General features: G+C 38.2%; 1 protein-coding gene across 2 annotated transcripts in view; it reads right to left on the bottom strand.

The window, feature by feature from the left end:
• Positions 1 to 21934, bottom strand: part of Abcd1 (ATP binding cassette subfamily D) — a 75355-nt gene that overhangs the window by 25244 nt on the left and 28177 nt on the right. Inside the window, exon 1 of one of the 2 annotated variants that reach the window (XM_034980935.2) lies at positions 21231 to 21403. The exons of the other annotated variant lie outside the window; for it this stretch is intronic. The gene's annotated coding sequence lies outside the window, so the exon portion shown is untranslated. Of the gene's footprint in view, positions 1 to 21230; positions 21404 to 21934 lie in introns of those variants that run through there. 2 annotated transcript variants of the gene reach the window in all.

Below are 21934 nucleotides of genomic sequence, written 5' to 3'. Positions count from 1 at the left end.
TTTATCAAACCCGAGAACAATACAAAAAAACCGGCCAAGTGTGAGTCAGACTCGCGCACCGAGAGTTCCGTATTGCAGTCGTATTTTTCGACATTTTGCACGATAAATCAAAAACTATATTATGCATACAAATAAATAAAAATCTGTTTTAGAATGAATAAGTAAAGCCCTTTCATATGATACCCCACTTGGTATAGTTTATAAGTTATCTAACTTTGAAAATTGAAAATATTTGTTCACGAACACATTTTTTTTCTGTAATGTAGCCACAAATTCACGGTTTTCGGATTTATTCCTTTTCTTGTGCTATAAGACCTACCTACCTACGAAACAGTGGAGTCTTAGTAATAGGGTCCCGTTGGCACTATTCATGTACGGAACTACTTAACCACGAAAACGAATACGTACTAAAATAACTCGTTACTGCATCGAATTCAAAGAAGAAAACCGACATGTTCCCATATTTACGCATAAATGCTTTATAATGGAGGCGTGCAACGTATAATCTTGCGCAGTCCTCAAATAATGACAACTGTCATTAAATAATGACGACTGTTCATCGATATAAATGACAAGATATGCCCAAGCGAACAAAACTTTTCACGGATTTGGAACCAAATAAATCAGCGCTACCTCTTAGATACTAATGAACCCACCCGTTTGAAATTCAGACGTCACTGAGGTTGCATTGGTGCTAAAGCACCAATGAGTCGGTGCCATTTCATTTGTTCAATAACCCTGTCCATACGAAGTAATATATAAATCAATGGTTCTGCCAGATTACGCGGTATACACAGTTCTTACTGTGATGTCATATCAAAAGAGTTGATATTATAATCAAATCAACGGAAGCGCGAAGTTAACATGAATATATTTCTTTCTTTTCTTTCGTCTACCTTGACTAATGGATGTTGTCTGACTTGAGTTTACTTTGATGCTGGGTTCGAACGTTTTTCAGAGAATACCTACGTTCAATTATAGATAAATAAATTATTCATTTTAGAAAATTTTTAAATTATAAAATTCCAAACTCCTGCCGGGAATCGAACTCCCACAAATAAGACCAGAGTTCTCCACTGTGCCAGGGAAGTCGTCAACCTTCCAATACCTATTGGACATAAGCCTTTACCAATAAGCATCACCACTCCCAGTCTAAAGCCTTCAGCCAGCGACTTCCCATCAACTTCTTTATGTCACCGGTGCATATTGCTTAATTCTTCTACATTTTCATTAATATTTAACAACAACAATATGCCCACAGAATTCGTCGATACCCCAAAGCCTAAAGACGAAAGTCTTTCATGAGTGTGTCCTACCTGTGATGACGTATGGCGCTGAGACGTGGACACTGACAGTTGGCCTTGTCCACAAGTTCAAAGTCGCTCAGCGTGCTATGGAGCGGGCTACGTTGGGTGTCTCTCTGAGGGACAAAATCCGGAACGAGGAGAAAGGAGAACCAGAGTGACTGACATAGCTCAACAAATAAACCGGCTGAACTGGCAGTGGGCAGGCCACATCTGCCGCAGAACCGATGGTCGCTGGGGCAGACGTGTTCTGGAGTAGAGACCGCGTATCGGCAAGCGCAGTGTGGGACGACCTCCAACCCGATGGACTGATGACCTTAAAAAGGTAGCGGGAAGTGGGTAAATGAGGAAGGCAGACGATCGTGTGTGGTGGCGCGCTCTTGGGAAGGCCTATGTCCAGCAGTGGACGCAAACAGGCTAATTGATTGATAGATTGATGCCCACAGAATGTAAAACTCGTTATTTATCAAAACTCTCTGGGTATGCGTATTGTTCTTATAATAATACTATTTTGGGCAGTACTTATAGTTTTTTTTTTCCGAAAAATAAAGGTAAAGTACCTCGGTTCGACAAAAAACTTACAGATGATTTATTTTTTATTTTATTTTTATTTATATGTTAAGATCTTTTGAGATATGTCCGAACAAAAATCATATTAATTAAACAGCTGCAAAAGGATGAAAATACCGGATGATAATTAACAGACAAAAACTCCTTTGCTCGTTAATTCTAATTTGTCCAAACGCCCAGCTGTAACAGGTATAACTAATGACTCGACAGTGACTAGCTGCAAATCATTTATTGTATAACCAAATATAGTTAAAATTTAAATCCAAGAACGTTTATTTCGTCCACATAAAACGCCTTTTTTCCGTGGGGAAATCCTCATGGATACCACCGCATCCGGGGAGACACGAAGGTTATGTTGGACTTTTACCGAATAAAACCCCACGATGTCCCACGCATCGCCTGGTGGCTGGGCTAGGGGCCAAACACGTCCGCGCAACCCAGCCCAGCGGCGCCCGCTGAGGACCCACCTCAGGGGACTAATAAAGTCCCTACACACCGGCTGAGGCGCACCAGGAACACGAAGGTGCGCCTCCCGACTCGAGGACTGGTTTCTTTCGATAGACTCCCCGTGTCTAATGCCCGAAAGTCCTTCTCAAGGGGGTAGGCGGCGGTCGTGGGCGACTCCCAGACAAAACGTCTAAACTTGTGGATCTTCATGATCAACCCATCGCCGATTCAACTACTAAACACGGGTCTCATCTCAGTATGAGAAGTGTTTGGCCATAGTCCACCACGCCGGCCAAGTACAGATTGGCAGACTTCACACGCCTTTGAGAACATGGTGGAGAACTCTCAGGCGCCGTACAGGTTTCCTACAAATGATATGTACAATAGGTAAAAACACTTTCTATTTTAGTTTTACCCGCTTTCTTGTAGCATCCAATTAAATAACAGGTTCATCCGATACCATTAAGGGGACTCAGTTCGGTGCTTTCTCCATACAAACGTAGGAGGGAAAATACAACAATATTCGATATTGTACGCACAAAACTAAGAATTACATTGATTTATCTCGTCATTATCTAGGTTCAATGATATCTAAAACATTGAAAAAATATTGATTTAAAAGTTACGGGCCTCAAAAGATTCCTATTTTAACACTAAATTTATGACAACTTTGGGCGTAAATAAATAAAATTAGGGATATGAAAATTCTAAAACAATTTATCATTAGACGTAGTTTATTTATTCATTAGTTGAAATAACTTTACTTTGCAAACATAAATTCAGTAGTTTTTTCTCAAAAATACTTTTCCTAAACCTTTTTTGCGCGCTTGATTTCAGTGATAATCATCGTGCCTCTCAACTTTCTCATACAATGTCAAGTGAAAAGCAAACACGTTACCCACGTGCGCGGCCAATTTCGGTCGAGCGTCCTGCGTCACCTTAAGTCTACCACTTTGAACTTTGTTCTTATCAATAAAAACACCAATTAGGAACAAAGGAAACTTCGGAACAAAGGAAACTTTAGATTTATTATTATTTATTACTGACGCAATTATATTATCTAATCTCTTTGTTAAACTATTAAGTAATTCCTAGTTCTTTGATGGTTAATTTAATTGTCAACGTTACCTTGGAGTTACACGTTCCTCTTTTTAGGGTTCCGTACCTCAAAAGGAAAAACGGAACCCTTATAGGATCACTTTGTTGTCTGTCTGTCTGTCTGTCTGTCAAGAAACCTGCAGGGTACTTCCCGTTGAACTAGAATCATGGGCAGGTAGGTAGATCTTATAGCTGACATTTGGGGAAAAATCTGAAAACCGTCAATCAGACAAAAAAAATTTAATTATGGTCATGAACTAATAATTAGTATTTTCAACTTTCGAAGTGAGATAACTATATCAAGTGGGGTATCATATAAAAAGGTCTTCACCTGTACATTCTAAAACAGATTTTTATTTATTTTTATGCATCACAGTTTTTGAATTATCGTGCAAAATGTCGAAAAAATATGACTGTAGTACGGAAACCTCGTTGCACGAGCCTGACTCCCACTTGGCCGGTTTTTTATTTTAATCTCTACTAAGTACTAATGGACCTAATGCAATATGTAATGACTAATGACACACCTTTTCATATGCTAATGCTAAAACCTTTTTTTTAAATAAAATCCATCAATATTTTTTGTTCATTACTATTGGGTATTGTACAAAAACTTGTACTTATTACTTTTTTTTTGTTAACAAAAGTGATCAAAAAAGTCACAATCCTCTTTACATAACAAAGTAAACTCATCCAATTTTATGTAGAGGATTTACATAACAAAGTAAATCCTCTATATAAGAAGAAGACAAAAAATTCTAATGGTAGAAATAAAAAATAAGGTATCTGAAGGCTGTATGTACACTTTTAGTACCTACTTATTTTTATTCACAGAATGTCGAAAATCAGTCAGTATTTAAATACACGTGAAAAAATACTGTAAAAACATTACAACTGAAATCATACAAAATGATTTATTTAATTGTGCAAATGAATGGTAAAGATTAAAGAACCCTATTTACTTGTAATAATAATTTTGTAAAAAAATTATAAAATGTTTAATGTTAACCAGAGTTAATAAGAAACAGACTAGCAGTACATCTACACTAATATTATAAAGAGGAAAACTTTGTTTGTTTGTTTGTTTGTTTGTTTGTTTGTTTGTACTGAATAGGCTCAAAAACTACTGGACCGATTTTAAAAATTCTTTCACCATTCGAAAGCTACATTATCCACGAGTAACATAGGCTATATTTTATTTTGGAAAAAAATAGGGTTCCGTAAGATATTTGGGTTTTTTCGGACACAAGGTGTAAAAAATCAACCAGAAAAGTTACTTATTTTGCGTACGCTGCCTAAACTATAAAAGATAGAACCATAAAATGTTCTAATTAATTGTAGATCTTATAAATATCTACAAAAAAGTCCGCGACACACTATACCCATCTATGTCGAGTGAGGCACAGCAACCATTTTTTTATTTAAAAATCTTGATTTTTTTTTGGACTACATTTTAACGCGTTTATTTTACTCATGCTATTAATCCTTATCAAAATAAATGATTTCATCACTAAGAACAGTTTATGGAGATAATATTTGGTCTTTGAATGATTAAAATTGGACGTTTGGTTTTGAAGTTATGGCGAAATTAAAATATTACGATTTCTGCTGCACGGCCCGTTGTCTACACTATATATAATATTATAAAGAGGAAAACTTTGTTTGTTTGTTTGTTTGTTTGTTTGTTTGTTTGTTTGTTTGTACTGAATAGGCTCAAAAACTACTGGACCGATTTTAAAAATTCTTTCACCATTCGAAAGCTACATTATCCACGAGTAACATAGGCTATATTTTATTTTGGAAAAAAATAGGGTTCCGTAAGATATTTGGGTTTTTCGGACACAAGGTGTAAAAAATCAACCAGAAAAGTTACTTATTTTGCGTACGCTGCCTAAACTATAAAAGATAGAACCATAAAATGTTCTAATTAATTGTAGATCTTATAAATATCTACAAAAAAGTCCGCGACACACTATACCCATCTATGTCGAGTGAGGCACAGCAACCATTTTTTTATTTAAAAATCTTGATTTTTTTTTGGACTACATTTAAACGCGTTTATTTTACTCATGCTATTAATCCTTATCAAAATAAATGATTTCATCACTAAGAACAGTTTATGGAGATAATATTTGGTCTTTGAATGATTAAAATTGGACGTTTGGTTTTGAAGTTATGGCGAAATTAAAATATTACGATTTCTGCTGCACGGCCCGTTGTCTACACTATATATAATATTATGAAGAGGAAAACTTTGTTTGTTTGTTTGTTTGTTTGTTTGTTTGTTTGTTTGTTTGTACTGAATAGGCTCAAAAACTACTGGACCGATTTTAAAAATTCTTTCACCATTCGAAAGACATTATCCACGAGTAACATAGGCTATATTTTATTTTGGAAAAAAATAGGGTTCCGTAAGATATTTGGGTTTTTCGGACACAAGGTGTAAAAAATCAACCAGAAAAGTTACTTATTTTGCGTACGCTGCCTAAACTATAAAAGATAGAACCATAAAATGTTCTAATTAATTGTAGATCTTATAAATATCTACAAAAAAGTCCGCGACATACTATACCCATCTATGTCGAGTGAGGCACAGCAACCATTTTTTATTTAAAAATCTTGAATTTTTTTGGACTACATTTAAACGCGTTTATTTTACTCATGCTATTAATCCTTATCAAAATAAATGATTTCATCACTAAGAACAGTTTATGGAGATAATATTTGGTCTTTGAATGATTAAAATTGGACGTTTGGTTTTGAAGTTATGGCGAAATTAAAATATTACGATTTCTGCTGCACGGCCCGTTGTCTACACTAATATTATAAAGAGGAAAACTTTGTTTGTTTGTTTGTATTATATAAAGAGGTAATGTCGTTAAGTTTGTTTGTAGGGGGTAATCTTTAGAACTACTGAACCGATTTTAAAAATTCTTTCACCAGTAGAAAGCTACATTATTCCTGAGTGACATAGGCTATACGGGATCTTTAAAAACCTAAATCTACGCGGGCGAAGCCGCGGGGATCAGCTATACTGAATAAAATAGGTCCAAGGCCTATTAAGCAAAAGTAGACAGTTTCTTTATTGAAAATATTTAGCCTTTTAAGTCGCTCTAAAATCATAGTTTCAGATATTATCTTACATGCAGTGTCATGATTTATAAGACATCGTAAATGACATGTCATATCCGTTTTATTGTAACCCAGCACTTAACTGTGACCTCTACAACTGATATTTTATTCTATTTCTTTTAACTAAATAGTTATTTCAATAATTTGTTCACTATAAAACATAAATATATATAGATATAATATTATATACCTATTTATCTGCTTCTAGTCACGCTAATGATTAATATATAAGCAATCCTAATAGATAACCTAAAGAATACAATGGTGGTAACAATCATCATTTACAGTAAATACTTTAAGGATTAATTTTATTGTCATATTTTATTATAATTTATTCGTATTACATAATACCTGTAGTACGGAACCCTCGTTGCGCGAGCCTGACTCGCACTTGGCCGGTTTTTTTTAATTTATAATTCAATATTAAACGCAGTATTGTATAATTTTAATAATATCACTAAGTTTTTCTTTTTTGCGCTTAATAAATTATTCACATTGTTTATTATTATTTATAATTCCACATAATATAAATATTTAAATGCATTAATGCATCATTTTAAATGCCTTAAATATTTAGCACTATTTTTTTGCAGCCTTTAATGACCGATTGTAAATTGCACGTCTTATATTAAATATAATAATTATGTAATATCGTACCTACTATATACCTACTGCATTAACATCATGATCAAATCATCACCGGCCCACTACTGAGCACAGGTATCCTTTCAGAATGAGAATGGTTAAGCCATAGTCTACCTCGCTGGCCAAGTGTGGATTGACAGATGTACCTACTTACAATAGTGCAAATAAATCTATCTACTCTTATTCGAGGTAATCTTATTTTGACCAACCTCTTAAAGCACTTTTGACTGTTCTTTCTCGTTCGTGATTTCTGTTTGTTGTCTAGCTAAAATTCTGTTACTTTGTACCTACTAAAAATATTTTTAATTATTTATTTAAATGCATGTAACACAACGTTAGGACGTCCGCCTTCTAATCGGAGGTCGGGGGTTCGATCCCGGGCACGCACCTCCAACTTTTCGGAGTTATGTGCGTTTTAAATAATTAATTATCACGTGCTTTAACGTTGAAGGAAAACATCGTGAGGAAACCTGCACGCCTGAGAGTTCTCCATAATGTTCTCAAAGGTGTGTGAAGTCTACCAATCCGCACATGGCCAGCGTGGTAGACTATGGCCAAACCCTTCTCACTCTGAGAAGAGACCCGTGCTCTGTAGTGAGCCGGCGATGGGTTGATCATGATAATGATAATGATGATGTAACACAAACAATAAACATCCTGTACAGTATAACGATCAACGTGGTATAATAGGAATAATTACGGCCCCAGGCTGACTCCTTGTCAAACGCCTCGTGTCGATACGCACGCGAGCGCTTGCCTTGACCTTACCTTAGATTGACAACCGAGCTGCGGTTATGTACCTACTAAAGTAGGTATGAGAAGTAGGGCCTTGATGGCCTAGTGGTTAAGACGTCCACCTCGTATTCGGGAGGTCGGGGGTTCGATCCTGGGCAAGCTCCCCTATCTTTTCATACAAGCACCTCTAGACTAGATTAGAATAGTTTTATAAGCAATTAAATATCACTTGCTTTAACGGTGTGTTTAAACATCGTAAGGCTGGCAAGATGCATGCCTGAGAATATTCTCAAAGGATTGTGAGGTTTGCCAATCTGCACTCGGCTAGCGTGGCATACTATGGCCTATGCCTTCCGGTACGAGGTCACCAATCTAGCATCCTGGGACCCCAACTAAAAACTGTGACAACTACGCTGCTATCCTATTCGTGTATAAGTATCTATAAATCGTTTAGATGCAAAAAATATTTAAATGTTATCACCAAAAAACATGGAAATTTAGAAAAAGTTTCCAAAAAGTTTGCTACGTCGAGGATCATACCTAAAACTTTGGTCCCACCAAAGGTTAAGTATTCTGGCATTACGCACTATTTTTTAGAAACATTCGTTTTTGAAAATTCTCTCATTTTTTGGCGAAAACTAAAAAACTACTTTTTTTCAGACGGCAGTACGTAAGCCTTTTAAAACTTCTGAACGTTTTTGTCTCTCGTAAAAAATATTGAAAAGAAAAAATATTTTTTCGTTAATTTTAACTTAGACAGCACCCGTGTATTATCTTTGGCAAAAAGTTAAGTCTTAGCGCACATGTCCTAGTTAACAATCGATCCTCGTCCGCGTGCAAAAAACTGTATAATTAACCAATAACTTTGAGCTGTTACATCGATTGACGTAAGTGGTTAATACATTTATTTAAATCGGTCCCTCGGTATGCATGTTACTGCCTTTAGAACCATACATAACCTTCCTACTATCAGTAGATATATTTCTGATCTTAGCAACAGAAGATGTAGCACCGAGAACACACTATCTAAAGGTTTTTTAAAATTCAAATACAAGTTAGCCCTTGCCTGCAATCTCAGCTGGTAAGTGATGATGCAGTCTAAAATGGAAGCGGGTTAACCTGGTAGGGGTATGGCAGATTTTAGGGTTCCGTAGTAACCAAGGAACCCCTACATGTAAAGTGAGGATGAATTTTGTTTTCTCTTCTACCCCATAGTGTGGGGTATCGTTGAATAGGTCTTTTAAAAATACTGTGGGTGTGGAAACATCATTTTCGATTTCTAGATTCGTTTGTAAAATATGATGTTTTAAAGTGCTAATTTTTATTAGATTCCAGTGTCGTCGCCCCCCCCCCCCCCCCCCTCTATCAGCCAAATGGTAGTATATAGGAACGTGAAAAAATTCACAGCAGTAGTATATATAATCAATTTTAAAGGAAAACTATCAGGGCTATGTAAAGTTCACAGGTTAAGGAGTTATATATCTGTTATTCGAGGATTGTGACTACGGAACCCTACACTGCGCGTGGCCCGCCACGGGCACTGGGCAGGGCACATCGATCGGAAAACGGATAGACATTGGGGTCTTAAGGTGCTGGAATGGCGACCTCGCACCCGAAGGCGCAGCGTTGGAAGAGACTCCTCCCCACTAGGTGGATGGACGACATCAGACGAGTCGCGGGGAGCCGCTGGATACAGGCGGCGCAAGAACGTGGCGTGTGAAAGTCCTTACAAAAGACCTATGTCCAGCAGTGGACGTCTATCGGTTGATGATGATGATGCTAGCCCATAGCAGATGGAAATAAAAACTTACCTACTTAATAGGAATAAAGTAGACAGGTTTCTTTCTTTGTATGTACATAAATCCTAATAAGGATTGACCGACAATGACATTATCTACAAGTACATATGATTTTGGCATACGCGCCAAGAATTAAAAGACAAAGGCGGTTTTGAATTATTAACGATGCGCGAAAAGCTTACGTGACGATCATACACAAATACTCAAAAAAAACCGGTCAAGTGCGAGTCGGACTTGCACACGAAGAGTTCCGCAACGCTCGTACAAGAAATCTCAAACCATAATTATAAAAAACTAGCTGATGCCCGCGACTTCATCCGCGTGGAATTAGGTTTTTTAAATATCCCGTGAAAAACTCTTTGATTTTCCGGGATAAAAAGTAGCCTATGTCACTCTCCAGGTCTTTATCTATACCCATGCAAAAAAATCACGTCAATCCGTTGCACCGTTGCGACGTGATTGAAGGACAAACCAACAAATCAACAAAACAACAAACCAACAAACAAACACACTTTCGCATTTATAATAAGGGTACTGACTGTAAGTTGATGACGGACGCCATCTTGATGTGATTTAGTAAACTAATTATTATGACGTGATCTTTCATTTTTTGTGATGTAACCACAAATTCACGGTTTTCGGATTTTTCCTTTAAGTAATAATTGTGCTAATAAGACATTGCTCATTGTTAGTTTAACGGGATGTACCCCATAGGTTTTGAATCCCCCGAATTGACAGATTGATCCTATATAGGTTCCTTTTTTCTTTTTGAGGTACGGAACCCTAAAAACTATAAAAAACCAAAATTGAATAGATTCAATCAATATAAAGACAAATCAATCAAGTTTTTCGATGGCCTGTCGATTTTGCGAATCGTGGATAGAATATTGTCTCCATGCGAGCGGCACTGGGGCACATCGTACGAACAAAGACTTTAGGGTCCCAAAGTGACCTCACACCGAAAGCCGCAGCGTTGGCAGGCCTCCCACTAGGTGGACGGACGACATCAGGCGAGTCGCAGAGCCACTGGCTGAATCCAATGGCGCAAGTGTGTGTCGGTTGATAATTATGATGATGATAATAAAAGAAAGAAAGAAGAAGGAAAAACGTTTATTTCCTAAATCGTGCCACACACCATGATGCCATGATGATGCCATGGTCTCTTTTCATAAACAAAATACTTTTGTAGTGGTAATGTCCTCGTGGTTAAAGACGTCGCTTGGCCTCCTATACCTATAGTCCGGAGGACCGGGGCTCAAACCCGAGCACGCACCTCTAACTTTTCAGAGTTAGTATGTGCGTTTTAATAACGAAATAAATATCACTTGGTTTAACTACGTAGTACTATTATATATTCAGTGGTTTAACTGAGACGATAGTGAAATAGTCAACAAAAAACGTATTTTCCTACAATGGGTACGCGACAGGTCGAGGTGGCAATCGGGGTAGGGACGCCCCGCACAGCCCGCGCGCTAACCCGGTGCGGGATAACGCCGGTGACGTGCAGGTGTGCGGGGCGTCCGCCCGCCTCATACCATGATTGCCATCTCGAACTGTCGCGTACTATATAGGTACAGGTACTGGTAGTTTTACGCCTGATAAATGATAACGCCGACTCTGAAAGGAAAACAATTTCAAAACCAATAAACAAAGGTGATTTTCCTCGAAAATTTTCCATTAAAAATACTTTTATTGTTTTTATGATAATTTGTTGTGCTAGATCCTTTTTTTCATGCACGTGCAAATTGTGGAATCAACTCCCATCAGCGGTGTTCCCATTAGATTACAACATGGGGTTACTCAAGGGGCGGACCAACAAATTCCTGAAAGGCCGGCAACGCATTAGTGGTTCTTCTGGTACTGCAAATATTCATGGGCGGCGGTAATCACTTAGCATCAGGTGGGTCTCCTGCTCGTTTGCTCGCTATTTTTATTTAAAAAAATGCAAATAATAATAATCCATTATACACAAGGGTATTAAATACGCATTAAATAGGTACAGAGTTTTAATTTTAATATTATGCTTTACAGGTACACTTATTATCTTCTGAGATAATAGTGTGCACTCAGACCCTAGAACCCAAGGTTATGTCACTCTCCAGGTCTTTGACTATACCCATGCAAAAAATCACGTCGATCCGTCAGTCAGTCAGTCAATCAGTCATCTTTTCCTTTCATATATTTAAACGGATTGAAAACTTGAGCGTGTTGCCGAATTGCCAAATCCATACTAATATTATAAATGCGAAAGTGTGTCTGTCTGTCTGCTAGCTTTTCACGATTCATCCGTTCAACCGATTTTGATAAAATTTGGTACAGAGATAGCTTGCATCCCGGAGAAGGACATAGGCTACTTTTTATCCCGGAAAATCAAAGAGTTCCCACGGGATTTTCAAAAACCGAAATCCACGCGGACGAAGTCGCAGGCATCATCTAGTTAATTATAAAGTTTTTCTCTCAGTGTGCTTTATGCGCATAAATTTTAGATTACCACTAGTTATTGGACTCCAAAGTCGAAACCTTGTAAATATATCATGTACCTACAAATTACTTATTACATATTTAAATCAAGTTAAGGCTTAATAACTTAATTTGATAGAAGTTATACAGTAGAACAGCTGTTCCTGCAACACCGTTTTTTGCAAATTATAGAGGCAAATATAAATTATTACAAATAACCTATTAAGTTCAAATATTTATAAGAAATAAATTATAATTTTGTCTCAATAGTAATGTGGTATGTGTGTAATCGTAATGTATCATAGTTTAAATTATGAGTATATGTAATTTAACACCGAATTACTATAGGCCTAATATCTAATCATTAATAATCAATCAAACCGATCCGCCCTGAAGGACCAATATCGACCAAGTAACTTATGCTCGCGACGTCGTCCGCGTGGACTACACAAATTTTAAACCCCTATTTCACCCCCTTAGGGGTTGAATTTTCAAAAATTCTTTCTTAGCGGATGCCTACGTCATAATAGCTATCTGCATGCCAACTTGCAGCCTGATCCGTCCAGTAGTTTGAGCTGTGCGTTGATAGCAGTTAGTCAGTCAATCCACATATCGACAAATAACTTTAACTTTTTCTTGACTATTGGTTTGTGCTAGACTATCCATATCCATACTAATATTATAAATGCGAAAGTGTGTCTGTCTGTCTGTCTGTCTGCTAGCTTTTCACGGCTCAACCGTTCAACCGATTTTGATGAAATTTGGTGCAGAGGTATTTGCAACCCAGGGAAGGACATAGGCTACTTTTTATCCCGGAAAATTTAAGAGTTCCCACAGGATTTTTAAAAACCTAAATCCACGCGTACGAAGTCGCGGGCATCAGCTAGTAAATAATAATTAAATGTTTCATAAATAAATAAGTACAAACTATAGTTTATTTATTTTATAAAAATGGCGAGCAAAAGCGGAGGCGGGTCACCTGATGTTAAGTGATTACCGCCTCCCATGAACATTTGCAGTAAAATTAAATACTTAAAATATTTTTCCAATCTGCCATATCGCAATGACTCGTCGAGATTGGCCGTTTCCGGCCATCTTGTAAAAAGTGGGCTACAAGCAAGAGAAACTTTTTATCGTCTTTATACTTACTGTCTTTATACTAAACTGTATACCCACTTACTGTGTTATTGTGTGTTGTATTTGTGTCATTTTTTTTCACCTTTCACTTGCGGTTTTTGATTACCAACTACAGGTATCTACAGCTTTTACTAATAAGGTTCGACGCACACAGACGGCGTGGAGTAGAGACGAATCTTTTCGATAACAATAATTCAAATAGGTAAATAAGTAATATTTTATTTCAGACTTAGATCCACAGTATTAAGTCCTACTCTGTGGTATTAAGCTGACAATTAGGTGTACCAGCGTGTTAGTAACAATATCTATATGGAAGGATATGCTAGTCATTTGCTAGCATGTTACTAGCGTGTGTTGTAGAGAAGTGACCGGTCCGGAAAGTTGTGACATGCTTTGCTAGTCATTTGCTAGCATGTTACTAGCGTGTGTTGTAGAGAAGTGACCGGTCCGGAAAGTTGTGACATGCTTTGCTAGTCATTTGCTAGCATGTTACTAGCGTGTGTTGTAGAGAAGTGACCGGTCCGGAAAGTTGTGACATGCTTTGCTAGTCATTTGCTAGCATGTTACTAGCGTGTGTTGTAGAGAAGTGACCGGTCCGGAAAGTTGTGACATGCTTTGCTAGTCATTTGCTAGCATGTTACTAGCGTGTGTTGTAGAGAAGTGACCGGTCCGGAAAGTTGTGACATGCTTTGCTAGTCATTTGCTAGCATGTTACTAGCGTGTGTTGTAGAGAAGTGACCGGTCCGGAAAGTTGTGACATGCTTTGCTAGTCATTTGCTAGCATGTTACTAGCGTGTGTTGTAGAGAAGTGACCGGTCCGGAAAGTTGTGACATGCTTTGCTAGTCATTTGCTAGCATGTTACTAGCGTGTGTTGTAGAGAAGTGACCGGTCCGGAAAGTTGTGACATGCTTTGCTAGTCATTTGCTAGCATGTTACTAGCGTGTGTTGTAGAGAAGTGACCGGTCCGGAAAGTTGTGACAAGCTTTGCTAGTCATTTGCTAGCATGTTACTAGCGTGTGTTGTAGAGAAGTGACCGGTCCGGAAAGTTGTGACATGCTTTGCTAGTCATTTGCTAGCATGTTACTAGCGTGTGTTGTAGAGAAGTGACCGGTCCGGAAAGTTGTGACATGCTTTGCTAGTCATTTGCTAGCATGTTACTAGCGTGTGTTGTAGAGAAGTGACCGGTCCGGAAAGTTGTGACATGCTTTGCTAGTCATTTGCTAGCATGTTACTAGCGTGTGTTGTAGAGAAGTGACCGGTCCGGAAAGTTGTGACATGCTTTGCTAGTCATTTGCTAGCATGTTACTAGCGTGTGTTGTAGAGAAGTGACCGGTCCGGAAAGTTGTGACATGCTTTGCTAGTCATTTGCTAGCATGTTACTAGCGTGTGTTGTAGAGAAGTGACCGGTCCGGAAAGTTGTGACATGCTTTGCTAGTCATTTGCTAGCATGTTACTAGCGTGTGTTGTAGAGAAGTGACCGGTCCGGAAAGTTGTGACATGCTTTGCTAGTCATTTGCTAGCATGTTACTAGCGTGTGTTGTAGAGAAGTGACCGGTCCGGAAAGTTGTGACATGCTTTGCTAGTCATTTGCTAGCATGTTACTAGCGTGTGTTGTAGAGAAGTGACCGGTCCGGAAAGTTGTGACATGCTTTGCTAGTCATTTGCTAGCATGTTACTAGCGTGTGTTGTAGAGCAGTGACCGGTCCGGAAAGTTGTGACATGCTTTGCTAGTCATTTGCTAGCATGTTACTAGCGTGTGTTGTAGAGAAGTGACCGGTCCGGAAAGTTGTGACATGCTTTGCTAGTCATTTGCTAGCATGTTACTAGCGTGTGTTGTAGAGAAGTGACCGGTCCGGAAAGTTGTGACATGCTTTGCTAGTCATTTGCTAGCATGTTACTAGCGTGTGTTGTAGAGAAGTGACCGGTCCGGAAAGTTGTGACATGCTTTGCTAGTCATTTGCTAGCATGTTACTAGCGTGTGTTGTAGAGAAGTGACCGGTCCGGAAAGTTGTGACATGCTTTGCTAGTCATTTGCTAGCATGTTACTAGCGTGTGTTGTAGAGAAGTGACCGGTCCGGAAAGTTGTGACATGCTTTGCTAGTCATTTGCTAGCATGTTACTAGCGTGTGTTGTAGAGAAGTGACCGGTCCGGAAAGTTGTGACATGCTTTGCTAGTCATTTGCTAGCATGTTACTAGCGTGTGTTGTAGAGAAGTGACCGGTCCGGAAAGTTGTGACATGCTTTGCTAGTCATTTGCTAGCATGTTACTAGCGTGTGTTGTAGAGAAGTGACCGGTCCGGAAAGTTGTGACAAGCTTTGCTAGTCATTTGCTAGCATGTTACTAGCGTGTGTTGTAGAGAAGTGACCGGTCCGGAAAGTTGTGACATGCTTTGCTAGTCATTTGCTAGCATGTTACTAGCGTGTGTTGTAGAGAAGTGACCGGTCCGGAAAGTTGTGACATGCTTTGCTAGTCATTTGCTAGCATGTTACTAGCGTGTGTTGTAGAGAAGTGACCGGTCCGGAAAGTTGTGACATGCTTTGCTAGTCATTTGCTAGCATGTTACTAGCGTGTGTTGTAGAGAAGTGACCGGTCCGGAAAGTTGTGACATGCTTTGCTAGTCATTTGCTAGCATGTTACTAGCGTGTGTTGTAGAGAAGTGACCGGTCCGGAAAGTTGTGACATGCTTTGCTAGTCATTTGCTAGCATGTTACTAGCGTGTGTTGTAGAGAAGTGACCGGTCCGGAAAGTTGTGACATGCTTTGCTAGTCATTTGCTAGCATGTTACTAGCGTGTGTTGTAGAGAAGTGACCGGTCCGGAAAGTTGTGACATGCTTTGCTAGTCATTTGCTAGCATGTTACTAGCGTGTGTTGTAGAGAAGTGACCGGTCCGGAAAGTTGTGACATGCTTTGCTAGTCATTTGCTAGCATGTTACTAGCGTGTGTTGTAGAGAAGTGACCGGTCCGGAAAGTTGTGACATGCTTTGCTAGTCATTTGCTAGCATGTTACTAGCGTGTGTTGTAGAGAAGTGACCGGTCCGGAAAGTTGTGACATGCTTTGCTAGTCATTTGCTAGCATGTTACTAGCGTGTGTTGTAGAGAAGTGACCGGTCCGGAAAGTTGTGACATGCTTTGCTAGTCATTTGCTAGCATGTTACTAGCGTGTGTTGTAGAGAAGTGACCGGTCCGGAAAGTTGTGACATGCTTTGCTAGTCATTTGCTAGCATGTTACTAGCGTGTGTTGTAGAGAAGTGACCGGTCCGGAAAGTTGTGACATGCTTTGCTAGTCATTTGCTAGCATGTTACTAGCGTGTGTTGTAGAGAAGTGACCGGTCCGGAAAGTTGTGACATGCTTTGCTAGTCATTTGCTAGCATGTTACTAGCGTGTGTTGTAGAGAAGTGACCGGTCCGGAAAGTTGTGACATGCTTTGCTAGTCATTTGCTAGCATGTTACGAAAACATTGCTGCGTTTATGATATTGTACACTAGTATCTCATAATCACAGGCAAATATACCTAAAAAGATTTAGAATTGCCTAAAACGATTTTTAGGGTTCCGTACCTTAAAAGGAAAAAGAAACCCTTATAGGATGACTTTCTAGTCCGTCTGTCTGTACCTAGAGAGTAAGAAACCTAGAGGGTAGGTACTTTCCGTTGACCTAGAATCATGAAATTTGGCAGGTAGCTATAGTCTTATAGCAGACGTAAGGGGAAAAATCTTTAAACCGTAAATTTGTGGAACATGAATTTCAAATTTAAAGATTCTAAATTTTAGTGTTCACTCTCGCGACTGGCAGCTAAAGTCACGAGTTTTGACAGTTCTAAATTAAATTGAAAACTGTCAAATTTTGTAGCTGTCCTTTTCTTATTACATTAGTAAGAACAGGACATGAATACTCTAAAATTTAGTTGTGCTCAGAATCAGTATTACTCGTAATCTATGTAACGACCGGATATGAACTTTAGTGCGAACTGTGCCTACTTTCATGATTCATTCGGTATTATACGATAATAACCTCCGTCATCATTATATAACATAAATAATATAACACTTCTGAGTTCTGATCAACATCTAAAATTAATCCTCAGGCCGTGGGGAGAAAGTTGTCGGTTTTTGCGTTATTTTTTTGTACAAACTTGTTTTGATAAGACTTTCTCCTTCATAAGTACGCCTTTCGTTTAGGTAGAGACTAGTGTTTACGGAAAGAGATCGCTATCAAATTGCATTTCATTTTAACCCCTTCACCAGGTAAACCTTTCTTTCTTTATAGTCGTACTACCTTATGCTCGCGACTACACAAATTTCAAACCCCTATTTCACCCCCTTAGGGATTTAATTTTCAAAAATCCTTTCTAAGCGGATACCTACGTTATAATAGCTCTAATCTGCGTTACAAATTTCAGCCCGATCCGTCCAGTACTTTGTGATGATGCAGATAACTATTAAGACGTAGACATCCGCTTAGAAAGGATTTTTGAAAAACAACCCCTAAGGGTAGTAAGTAAAATAGGGGTTTGAAATTTGTGCAGTCCACGCGGCTGAAGTCGCGGGAATAAGCTAGTTACTTAATATTTCTTATTGTAAATTGGTATGGTCATGGTGTAGGTACTAATTATTATTTTCTTTATCTAGAAGTTATCTGCACAATCAATTATTATCCTCGACGCCTAATTAACATTAACCCGCGATATCATGATAACAAATAAAAATCAAATACCAAAAAATGTATATGTATTATAATTATCATTAAGTATATACAGTACGCGGCCGAAAGTTATGTACATCGACCTTTAGAAGGAGATAGCAAATTTGTAGAGCACTGTCTCTGTCGTTGAGACCGACAAAACCGTCATATAGGCATGAGAGACAGAGACAACGCTCTACAAAGCCGAAATGTCATTCTAAAGGCCGATGTACATTACTTTCGGCTGCGTACTGTACATACCTACTTATTGATAACTCTAGCTGACCCGGCGAACTTCGTATCGCCTAGCAGTCGATTCTTTTTTTTTTATCCTTACAATTTTTAAAAATTTTCTCTCCGTAAGAACCATCCTCGTACTTCAAGGAATATAAGTAAAAAAAATTAGCAAAATCGGTTCAGATGTCCTCGAGATTTGCGATCAGCAACACATTTAGCGATTCATTTTTATATATAGAGATTATGAACATTTTTGGTATTCGATTTACACATTAAGTGTAATAACATCGGGCCGAATTGAGAACCACCTCCTTTTTCCCTGTCGGTTAAAAATGAGAGCTAAACTACGTTATTATGGTACGCTCTACGAACAAACTCCTCTTAAACGGGTTTATTACGTTAAAAAACCAGCCAAGTGCGAGTCAGGCTCACGCAACGAGCCTGACGTATTAATTTTATTTTACTTCGAAAATTGAAAATACTAATTATTAATTAGTTTATGACCACAATTTAATTTTTTTTTGTGTGATGTAAACACAAATTCACGGTTTTCAGATTTTTCTCCGCAAGTATTCAAGGGGCGAACCAACAAATTCCTAAAAAGCCGGCAACGCATCGGCGGTTCCTCTGGTGCTGCAAATGTTCATGGGCGGCGGTAATCACTTAACATCAGGTGACCCGCCTGCTCGTTTGCTCGCTATCTCTATTTAAAAAAACCGGCTAAGTGCGAATCAGACTCGCACACTGAGGGTTCCGTAGTACAATCGTATTTTATCGACGTTTTGCACGATAAATCAAAAACTATTTACTAGATCTCATTCAAACCAATTTTCGGTGGAAGTTTGCATGGTAATGTACATCATATATTTTTTTTAGTTTTATCATTCTCTTATTTTAGAAGTTACAGGGGGGGGGGGGGGGGGGGGGGGACACACATTTTACCACCTTGGAAGTGTCTCTCGCGCAAACTATTCAGTTGAGTTTTTTTTTTTTTTTCTATTTTTGTGTATCACAGAATACATCTACTTACCAAGTTTCAACAGTATAGCCCTTATAGTTTCGGAAAAAAGTGGCTGTGACATACATCCAGACAGACAGACACGACTAATCTATAAGGGTTCCGTTTTTTCCGTTTCCGTCAGACAGACAAAAAGTGATCCTATAAGGGTTCCGTTTTTCCTTTTGAGCAACGGAACCCTAAAAATCAGCTGATGGTCAGGTTATGAAATTATGACGCAAACTACAATGAACACATTTAATGTAACTGACGTGATTTCAAAGTTCTATAAATATATTTAGACTTGTTTGGGTATAAATTATAATTAAGTCGCAAGAAATGGTTTTCGAAACCAAAGTACTTAGGTCAAGTCTACATTTGAATTAAGGAAAAAGGATATTTTATATGTAAAAACCGGTCAAGTGCGAGTCGGACTCGCACACGAGGGGTTCCATACAAGAAGTAACATTTCTTTATTTTTCATGGCTAATTTTTGAAATCTTTATTATTTGCTGTTATAGTGGCAATAGATACACACATTCTGTGATTTCAACTTTCTACCCATTACTTTTCACGAGATACAGCCCACTGACAGACAGACGGATGGACGGACGGGCAGCAGAGGCTTAGTAATAGGGTCCCGTTGGCATCCTTCGGGTACGGAACCCTAAAAATTACATAAATCATTCTAATCACCTAACAGGTATAATGCAAAAAGTAGCATGCTATATTTGCATGTCGGGTGCATGCAGCTAATAATTACTTAAATGTCATACAAATGTCATACAGAATAATAAATAAATTATTATACAGGTATTATACTCGATTAGGAATCGATTAGGATCGAATTTCCGTATCCTTGTAGAGACGTCAAACAGGAATCTAAATATATAAAAGGAAAAGGTGACTGACTGACTGACTGATTGACTGATCTATCAACGCATAGCTTAAACTGCTGGACGGGCCGGCCTGAAATTTGGCATGCAGATAGCTATAGTGACGTAGGCATCCACTAAGAAAGGATTTTTGAAAATTCAACCCCTAAGAGGGTGAAATAGGGGATTGTTTGTGTAATCCACACGGACGAAGTCGCGAGCATAAGCTAGTAAATAAATAATTTGATGATTTTTAGGGTTCCGTACCTCAAAAGAAAAAACGGAAACCCTTATAGGATCACTTTGTTGTCTGTCTGTCTGTCTGTCAAGAAACCTACGGGGTACTTCCCGTTGACCTAGAATCACGAAATTTGGCAGGTAGGTAGATCTTATAGCTGACATTTGGGGAAAAATTGAAAACCGCGAATTTAGGGTTAGATCACACAAAAAAAATTAAATGGTGGTCATGAACTAATAATTAGTATTTTCAACTTTCGAAGTAAGATAAGTATATCAAGTGGGGTATCATATGAAAGGTCTTCACCTGTACATTCTAAAACAGATTTTTATTTATTTTTGTGCATCATAGTTTTTGAATTATCGTGCAAAATGTCGAAAAAATACGACTGTAGTACGGAACCCTCATTGCGCGAGCCTGACTCGCACTTGGCCGGTTTTTTATTTTAAGTAGAGGAAGAGGAATAAATGAATAAATCTGTGAATTCATTTATTCTTTGTTGCCAATATTTTACTTATCTCTTATTGTAAAGTTGCTACAGTTTATTTAGTGTGCAAGGACCGTAAAATAATCTGAACCAATTGTGAGGTAACTTACATTAATAAAAATAGGTATAGTGATGAAGTCACGTCAATTATTATTTGTGTAGAATATAACCTTCGCGTTGTATTATTAATTATTAAAAACCTACATTAAAAATATTTTTTATAAATATTTTAATTAAATATAGCACGAAAACGCATAAAATTAATCTATAAACAAAGAAAAGTTTCCAGAAGGCATTGGATATGAACTGACGACCTTCCACTGCCAATCCTAGCTACCTAGTATTTAACAACACTAAAAACGCACAAATCTCTAAATAAAACTTACCAAAAACACACTAAATCCTCAAAAACACACAGCACTAACACATAAACACGAGACTATTAACACACAGTGATTATCTAGATAATCTTAATCGATTTTTAATCGAGTCGACGAATAGTTTTATCGATTAACGCACGTCCCTCGCGACTGTCGGACACGTACTAACTGAATCGAGTTTCTCATTGTGAATCAGACCACATTCGAGCAAATCACTTTCGAGATGATCGTAAAAATGCTTCATGGTAATTTAGACTGAATTAAATGTATAACTAAGGGTTAAAATCGTGTGTATTAATAATCAGGTACATAATTATATTGGGGTGGGGTGTAGGCTCTGCGTGTGAATGTCTAAATTAAGGTTGTCACCTTTTTCTGCATTTATTCGCCACCACTTTTTGCTAGTACCACTAAACTCTGCAGTTCAAGCTATTTGATTTTTGCACTGGGAGCTTTCTCAACACTAGATTTTCTGTTACGGGGACAGGGTTCACCTTTGGACCAGGACCTTTTGACCCCAATATGATATAATAAACTAGCCGATGCCCGCGACTTCATGCGCGTGGATTTAGGTTTTAAAAAATCCTGGGAGCTGCTTTTATCCCAGGATTTTCCGGGATAAAAGCAGCCTATGTCACTCTCCAGGTCTCTAACTATACCCATGCAAAAAATCACGTCAATCCGTTGCGACGTGCTTGAAGGACAAACCA

This window comes from Maniola hyperantus, chromosome 23 (genome assembly GCF_902806685.2).
Source record: "Maniola hyperantus chromosome 23, iAphHyp1.2, whole genome shotgun sequence".
In the NCBI taxonomy this organism is placed as follows: Eukaryota; Metazoa; Arthropoda; class Insecta; order Lepidoptera; family Nymphalidae; genus Maniola; species Maniola hyperantus.
This window is presented reverse-complemented; position numbering and strand designations above follow the sequence as displayed.